We start from the raw sequence: 8,865 nt of genomic DNA on the forward strand, positions 1-8,865 counted from the left end.
TTTTTGTCTTTTTGGTGCTAGTGGGGGACAATAACGTTACTGAAGATGACATGTATCAACTCATTTGGGGATAGAATAGTGGCAAACTCACCAGCAAATGCTGTGAAATTTCAAATCACGCCAAGGGTCACACCTTAAATATTTTGGTTCAATGAATATTAATCTTGTGGAAGGCACATTTGTTTTTCTTTACAGCCTATCAAAATTTAGACATTACCTGTATATTTAAAGGATACCAGTATTTCGTTCTACGACTATGACTATAGTCTATAGACACAATTTTCGTCTAAAAATTAATTTATAATATTCAAGATTTAAACACTTCTAGAAATTACATGAGGGGGATTCCAAATTGTCTTCTTCATTTCTATGATGGTTTCTTTGGTGACACGCAGATGGAGGGCATCAGTATGATGAGAAACCCAAACAGACTTTTAGGCTGTACCCCAACACTCATTGTTGTCACTTATAATTTGTAGGGTAGACCACAAAAATTATTTTTAGAGTAAATATATTTTGAGAAAAACTGATTTTAAAAAAATAACACCCACTAATCTTTACAAATCCAAAATCAGTGGTCACGTTTCAAATTGATTGGCACAATACAGCTTCTACCACAAAGTAGATAACAAACCCAATCTTCCAAGCCATAAAAATACAAATAATGAGATATTTTTTCAAATCCACAAACAAAAAACCCAACTTAAAATTAATAATAAATTTTGATTAATTGATTTCAACCGATTCAAAAATACTTTAAAAGAAAAATAGATTATTTGTAGTTGGATGAGTAAGGATTGTGATTGTAATTTTGATTTTGTCGAAAAAATAGATGAGTTGGGGCATGGAGAAAACGACCTTATTTTTCTTATTTTTTATTTTTTCCTTTTGTGAGTCCTGTTGTTTTTTGTTTTTTATTTTCCGTTTGAGTTAAGGGCAGTAGAACGTATATAATTTGTAAGGTAGGGCACATGATGCAACCCACACGTACGAGGCAGTAAGTTCTCAAACATGTTCTTGCCGCTGTACAAGTCGGTAACTTAATACCAACATTGTTTGACGAAACCAGAGAAGCTTCTGTTGACGCACGTGATTAGGTCATGGGCATTAAGGACATACATACACGTATTTTCATGTACTCCTAATTAATACAACTATCAAAGTCACAAGCACAAAAGCAATCTGGTCACTAAAATCTAATAAATTCTCTGACAAATATATATCATAACAGTTTATATTTCAGAGTCCACCTTATAACCTTGCGCACCAAGCAAAGCAGCAAAGTTGATTTCATAGAAGGCACATTTAGAAGAAAAAAACACATGTGTTCAACTGTTTTTTTCTTTTTTTGACTAAAAGTGTTTGGTGTCAATCCCTTTATAAGCTCAAAACAAAGTACAAAATCTACAGAACTTTTATATTCCCATAACTGTGTAACTGTGTAAGCTGTAAATAACCTTTTCATTACTTAGTGGGTTTCTGTTTTCTTTTTTTCTTATTATTTTCTGTTGTTTAGTACTGGTGATGATGAGTAAGATTTCATTCTTCCTAGTATTAGCTGGGTGTTTGCTTTTTCAAACATTCTGTTTCTGTGTCTCTCTATTGTTGAAAATGGATCTTGTAATCTTTGATGGCATTGTTAATGTGACTGACAACATTTTATTGGGGAACCCATGTTCTGAGTGTAAAAACAGATCATGGGTCCTCTTTTCTTTAGATTTCTAGGATGGGCAATGGAAGTTCTTTATGTTTCAATAGATTTTGGATTTTGTTTGTCTGTTCTTCTAACTTTTATTTTATTATTATTATTTTTTTTTGTTATAATTGGTTTCTCTAATTGGGTTTCTGTTTGTTTTTATTTTTCATATATGCTTGAACACCCCTACTTTAAAATGTTTACCAAGTTTTGATAATATAAACTATTTTGAGTCAGATTCCCCATTTTCTTTTTCTTTTTATGTTGGGCGTTTTGAGAACTTGTACATGTACAAACAGTTTGATTAGTTTACTTCAGGCCCTTTTTGCTTTTTATACTGATCCTGTTTTGCTTATTTCAGTTCTGTTTTGACTACAAAAGCACATTGAACATTGGAGTGGTAGGAACATGGCCGAAGAGAATGGCTTGGATGGTGATCTAAACAACCACCAAGCGACTGCATCAACAAGTAACTCGCCTGTACAAGGTGCAAATGGAGCTTCAGAAACAAAAGGCGCCCAGGAAAAATCAGAAAAGAGCAAGGAAGAAGAGAAGATTGATCAAAGTGTTCCATATTACAAGCTATTATCCTTCGCAGACTCAAAAGATGTTTTGCTCATGGTCATTGGCACAATTGCAGCTGTCGCCAATGGAGCGTCCATGCCTGTTATGACTCTTCTCCTTGGAGATCTGATCAACGCGTTTGGACAAAATGCAAACAACACAGATACACTTCGTGTAGTTTCCAAGGTACTATATATGTTTTGCTGCAAAATGTTATTCACTTATTTTTAATTCTCGGTTTGAGCTTAATTTTGAGTTGAAGATACACAAAACCATGCGGAATGCAAAATCCAATACCATCTGAATTGCTTACTATCTTTTCAAAGTAGACAAATATGTTTTATTCTATGGATTTGTCTGGTGGGTCTTGGTATCGTACGAGTCGCACTGTCCTGATTTTGAGTTGATGTTTATGAGATATATTTGTGTTCATTTCTCTAATTCAAGTACATGATTATATCTGGTTTTTCTATATGTTTTTATAAAGAAATAAAGCAAACTCCCCTACTTTCTAATGCTGCCTTTCGATATAAAGATCATAATCTTAATCTTGATTTTTGACTTCAGGTAGCTCTAAAATTTGTTTATTTGTCTATTGGAGCTGGTGTTGCATCATTCTTCCGTAAGTAGTTCTGGTTTCTTACTAACTGTTTTTATTCACGATGTCATTAAATGGTTGAAAGCAAAACAAATCAAAGTTTGTCTTTGCCAGAGGTAGCATGCTGGATGGTCACAGGGGAGAGACAAGCTGCAAGAATAAGGAGTTTATACTTGAAAACTATACTGAGACAAGATGTCGCTTTCTTTGATAAAGAAACAAACACGGGTGAAGTTGTTGGAAGGATGTCTGGTGACACTGTTCTTATTCAAGATGCCATTGGGGAGAAGGTATTATCTCAATTACCATTGATAAATTATCACCTTCAATTTATGCTTGAAAACTCCAAGATTTATAAATGACATGTTTATTTGCAAATTTCAGGTTGGGAAGTTCATACAGCTATTTTCAACATTTGTAGGAGGTTTTATAATAGCATTCGTCAAAGGGTGGCTCCTCACCCTTGTCATGTTGACCTCTATACCTCCTCTTGTGTTCTGTGGTGCACTCATGACCATTACTATATCCAAGATGGCATCTCGTGGACAAGTTGCTTACTCCCAAGCAGGGATTGTTGTCGAACAGACGATTGGCTCAATCAGGACTGTATGTATCAATTTCTTAGATATCAAAGTTTACTAATCATGATAGATACTTGAGCTAGAAGGGTCATCGCACTTCGAAAGCACTTTGCCATGTCTTTTGCTTCGGAGAAAGTAAGAAAATTTGTTTTGGTACAGGTTGCATCATTTACTGGGGAGAAGCATGCTGTTACCCAGTATGAAAAGTACCTAAACAAGGCTTACTTGGCTGGTGTACACGAGGGCCTAGCTAGTGGAGTAGGTCTTGGTTCAGTTCTGTTAGTTATTTTTTGTAGCTATAGTTTGGCTGTATGGTTTGGTGGAAAGATGATAATTGAAAAAGGCTATAATGGAGGAAATGTCATAAACATAATTGTTGCTGTGTTGACCGGGTCCATGTAAGTTACCGTTTGAATCTGCTGCAGCTTCCAAAAGTTCTTTTCCCTTGATAAAACTGTTAATCCCCATAATACATTTCACTCGATTTCTGAACTTTTCATGTTTATTTTTGTGGATGTTCTTGTAAGTCTTTATTTCCTTCCATTATGATAAGCATCCGTGATCTGTCAAAAGAAAAATATGAGCGTGCATGGGGAGCGTAAAAGACTAATCTTGTTAATAGTTTTCTCTACTTTTTCCTGTTTTTAGGTCTCTGGGGCAGGCATCTCCATGCTTGGGTGCATTTGCCGCTGGACAAGCTGCTGCATATAAGATGTTAGAGACCATAAAGAGAAAACCAGAGATAGATTCTTATGACACCAGTGGGCACAAATCAGATGATATCCGTGGAGATATCGAGTTAAGGGATGTTTCCTTCACTTATCCAGCTAGACCAGATGAGCAAATATTCAACGGATTCTCTCTCTTTATCCCTAGTGGCACAACATCCGCTTTGGTTGGACAGAGTGGAAGTGGAAAGTCAACAGTAATCAGTCTAATAGAGAGATTTTATGATCCCCAAGCTGGAGAAGTTCTTATAGATGGTGTAAATCTGAAGGACTTTCAACTGAGATGGATCAGAGGGAAAATTGGTCTTGTCAGCCAGGAACCTGTCCTATTTGCCTCAAGTATTAGAGATAACATTGCCTACGGGAAAGATGGTGCAACTGTTGAAGAAATTAAAGCTGCAACTGAGCTTGCTAATGCTTCCAAATTCATAGACAAACTGCCTCAGGTACCTTCTTTTAATAATTTTCTATTTCCATCTTCTTCCTTTCTTGGATGTACAGCTTCATGTTGTTTAACATATTTACGAAACTTGCCATTTTTTCTTTTAATACGCCCATTATAGTATGAAAAAAATCATGTAGTTTCTCTTGCTTCTTATAACCGAGATTTTAGCTAAATTTCAGCATGGCTTTCTATTCTTCCTTAGTTTATTGAGATACCAATTTTGCAATGCTATAAATTTCTTGTGTAGGGATTGGACACCCTGGTGGGTGAGCATGGGACTCAGCTCTCTGGGGGGCAAAAACAGAGAATTGCCATAGCTAGAGCAATTCTCAAAAACCCACGAATTCTGCTTTTAGATGAAGCTACTAGTGCACTTGATGCAGAATCTGAGCACATTGTTCAGGAGGCATTGGATAGAATCATGGTCAATAGAACTACCGTAATTGTCGCCCATCGTTTAAGTACCGTGAGGAATGCTGATACTATTGCTGTCATTCATCGAGGAAAGATCGTTGAAAAAGGTAAGATTCATACATATACATGGCCCATGCATGTTAAATCAGTTTTGTAGGGGTAATTGTACTTATTGCCGGCCTTAATCTTGTTGAGATAATAAAGTGTGTGCCTAGCTTGTTAATTTTTGTGCATGCATAAGTTAGTGAATAGCATGTTAATAAGTATGTTCATGCTTGAGAAAGCGAAGAACAAGTTAATTAGTTGCCTTCCTTGTCAAATGGTCAGGTTCGCATTTGGACCTCCTATTGGATCCTGATGGAGCATACTGCCAGCTTATACGCTTACAAGAAATAGGCAGAAGTGAAGTGGATAAAGCAGAAAATGTAGAGTCAGGCCTAAATTCAAGCCAACACCACTCTATTGGACGATCAATAAGCCGAGGATCGTCAGGGGTTGGAAACAGTAGCCGCCACTCGTTTTCAGTCTCGTTTGGTCTTCCTACGGGGCATATTTATGAAACTACAGCAGGTCTTGAATCCACTTCTCCAGCACCTATTGGACAGACACAGGAAGTTCCACTTCGTCGCCTTGCCACTCTCAACAAGCCAGAGATACCTGTTCTACTACTTGGTGTCATATCTGCAATGGTCAATGGAGTCATATTCCGATATTTGGTGTACTACTTTCGAAAGTGTGATTAAAACATTTTATGAGCCAGAAGACAAGGAGGGAAAGACACTAGATTTTGGGCGTTTATGTTTATCATCCTTGGTGTGGCATCATTTGTTGCTGCACCAGCCACGGCATACTTCTTTGCTGTAGCTGGTTGTAGATTAATACAACGGATTCGATCCATGTGTTTCAGGACGGTGGTTCACATGGAGATTGACTGGTTCGATGAGCCTGAACATGCTAGCGGTGCAATTGGTGCCAAGCTCTCTGCAGATGCATCTACAGTGCGCGGTTTGGTTGGGGATGCACTAGCTCTTCTTGTTCAAAATGCAGCTACTGCCGTTTCTGGTTTGGTTATTGCTTTTGTGGCTAACTGGACATTGGCTCTCATCATTCTTGTCTTGATACCCCTTATAGGAGTCAATGGATATGTCCAAATGAAGTTCATGAAAGGATTCAGTGCGGATGCAAAGGTTTGCTCTAATACTCAAACATCAGTTCCTTTAGCTTAAAGAAGAAAAGGACAGAACTGGTTGAATTTCCACCTCAAAAGTCAGTATTACTGTTTCCACGAAGTCAGAAACATGCATCAACTGTGGTTGATATTATTATTTCGTCAAGTTTCATACTGAAAGAAGCAGTTTTACTATGACCAAAACCTATTTAGAGAATGGCAAAGCCGCCTCTTTTAAACATCTCAAACAACTAATTTGTGAGTGTATATGAAAAACGGAAATGCTATATGGTCCTTCATACCTTTATTTTATGCATATTTATATCATTAGTTTTTGGTGAAGATGGATAATCTACTTTTGCAGATGATGTACGAGGAAGCAAGTCAAGTCGCTAACGATGCAGTTGGGAGTATAAGGACAGTTGCTTCTTTTTGCGCTGAAGAGAAGGTGATGCAACTGTACAAAAAGAAGTGTGAAGGCCCAATGAAGACAGGGATAAGACAGGGGTTGATCAGTGGAATTGGATTTGGAATTTCCTTTTTCTTGTTGTTTAACGTCTATGCAACCAGTTTCTATGCCGGAGCCCGTCTTGTCGATGCTGGCAAAACAACATTTTCTGACGTATTCAGGGTAAGTTTGCTTCAAGGCTTCAATCTATTTTGAGTCACTCGTGAAGATATTTCAACCTCTATCGAGCTTTTCATTCTGATCCTTCAGTGGAAATTATTAACCGAGCTGAGGCATGTCACATGCACAACGAAAAAGAGTTAAGACCGACACAAAGAAAACCAGCCGGGCTATATACTCTAGTCTCTAGAGTCTAGACACAAGTTTCTGATTTGGTCGGCATCTAATCTGTTGCATCTTTCTGGTTTCACAGGTTTTCTTCGCTCTTACGATGGCCGCTCTTGGGATTTCTCAGTCAAGCTCCCTTGCTCCTGATTCCAGTAAAGCCAAGACTTCCACTGCTTCTATATTTGGGATCCTCGACAGGAAATCAAAGATAGATTCAAGTGATGAGTCCGGAATGACAGTAGAAAATGTAAAGGGCGAAATTGAGCTTCGCACATCAGTTTCAAGTATTCAACAAGGCCCGACATTCAGATTTTTAGGGACCTTAGCTTGGCTATTCATTCTGGCAAGGTAAACTCATGATAACCTATTGCAGATGGGGTTTAGTTCTCTATAATGCTTTATAACTCTTATACACCAGTAAATGTTTTCGTCATAGTCAACTGATTCTAGTTCATTGAAAAAATTGAAACTTATCAGACGGTTGCTCTGGTTGGAGAGAGTGGGAGTGGAAAATCGACAGTCATCTCGTTGCTGCAAAGATTTTACGACCCTGATTCAGGTCATATTACACTAGATGGCATAGAAATTCAGAAGTTTCAGTTAAGGTGGTTGAGGCTGCAGATGGGTCTGGTGAGCCAGGAACCTGTATTATTTAATGAGACAATCCGAGCCAACATTGCATACGGCAAGGAAGGAGATGCAACAGAGACAGAAATTTTAGCTGCAGCTGAACTAGCAAATGCACACAAGTTCATTAGTGGATTACAACAGGTTGGTACTTAAAAAGATTAAACTTTAGTCACCACTCTCAAATATTATGAGCTATCTAGTATGTTAAAATAATAAGGTACCCTAGTACTGAGGAAATGGAAAGAGTTTTTTTTTAACATATGGCATCAGCTTAAAGCCTTAAACCTTGATAATCAACTAACTGGCTCGTAGCAATGGTAGCATACACAGATACACTACATGAATATAGGAAGTAAGAACGTGGTGAAACATAGAGAACGACATGTATTTATTTGTTTGAGAAAATTGCTATTAGGAATTTAATGAATCAATAATGTTAATTTTTCCTTTTATTTGTAAATCTGAAGGGGTATGATACAGTAGTTGGAGAGAGAGGAATTCAGTTATCAGGAGGGCAGAAGCAACGTGTGGCAATTGCACGTGCTATGGTAAAAGCTCCGAAGATATTACTACTAGATGAAGCAACAAGTGCACTTGATGCAGAGTCTGAACGAGTGGTTCAAGATGCTTTGGACAAAGTCATGGTGAACCGGACTACTGTTGTGGTAGCCCACCGATTATCGACAATAAAGAATGCAGATGTAATCGCAGTTGTTAAAAATGGGGTTATCGCTGAGAAGGGAAAGCACAATGATTTGATTAATGTCAAGGATGGAGTTTATGCTTCATTGGTAGCGCTCCACACAAGTGCTTCATGATGAGGTTGCAATTTTAATTTCGATATGCATTTTTTCCGACAAATAATTTTTTTTGTTTTTCGGTGTACATTACCATCGACTTTACCCTTACTTTGGATTTGTATACGAAAGGCAGTGTAATTTTCTGATGAATACAAAAGAGCATGGAAGAGAAAAACGTTTCCGCTTTATTTTGTTGAGGAACTCAGAAACTTGATTAAGTTTCTTCGTCTATTTAACCAGGGTTGGCAACTTCTTACAGTAATATATGTAAAGCTCAACTCAAAATACCTCTGGTATCATCACCCAAAAGTTTTACCGACTTTGCTAGTCGGCACCTGCAGATGCTTAGATACTATGAAACTGAATTATTATTCTTCTCGGCAATGGTTATAGTACGGCAAAGAAGAAACAGAGCGGTACCTAAGTTATCTCTGCCAATTGCCAT

General features: G+C 37.6%; 1 pseudogene across 1 annotated transcript; it reads left to right on the forward strand.

Moving 5' to 3' along the window:
* The first annotated feature begins 1,334 nt into the window (after positions 1-1,334).
* LOC147481158 (ABC transporter B family member 11-like) lies at positions 1,335-8,608 on the forward strand (annotated as a pseudogene). The gene is made up of 13 exons (XR_015206076.1): positions 1,335-1,471; positions 2,058-2,446; positions 2,828-2,882; positions 2,973-3,148; positions 3,243-3,464; positions 3,599-3,837; positions 4,088-4,613; positions 4,860-5,133; positions 5,354-6,213; positions 6,559-6,825; positions 7,076-7,338; positions 7,468-7,761; positions 8,088-8,608. The product of XR_015206076.1 is annotated as an ABC transporter B family member 11-like (transcript).
* Positions 8,609-8,865: the final 257 nt, after the last annotated feature.

The sequence above is a fragment of the Coptis chinensis genome, chromosome 8 (assembly GCF_015680905.1).
Source record: "Coptis chinensis isolate HL-2020 chromosome 8, ASM1568090v1, whole genome shotgun sequence".
Taxonomy (NCBI): Eukaryota; Viridiplantae; Streptophyta; class Magnoliopsida; order Ranunculales; family Ranunculaceae; genus Coptis; species Coptis chinensis.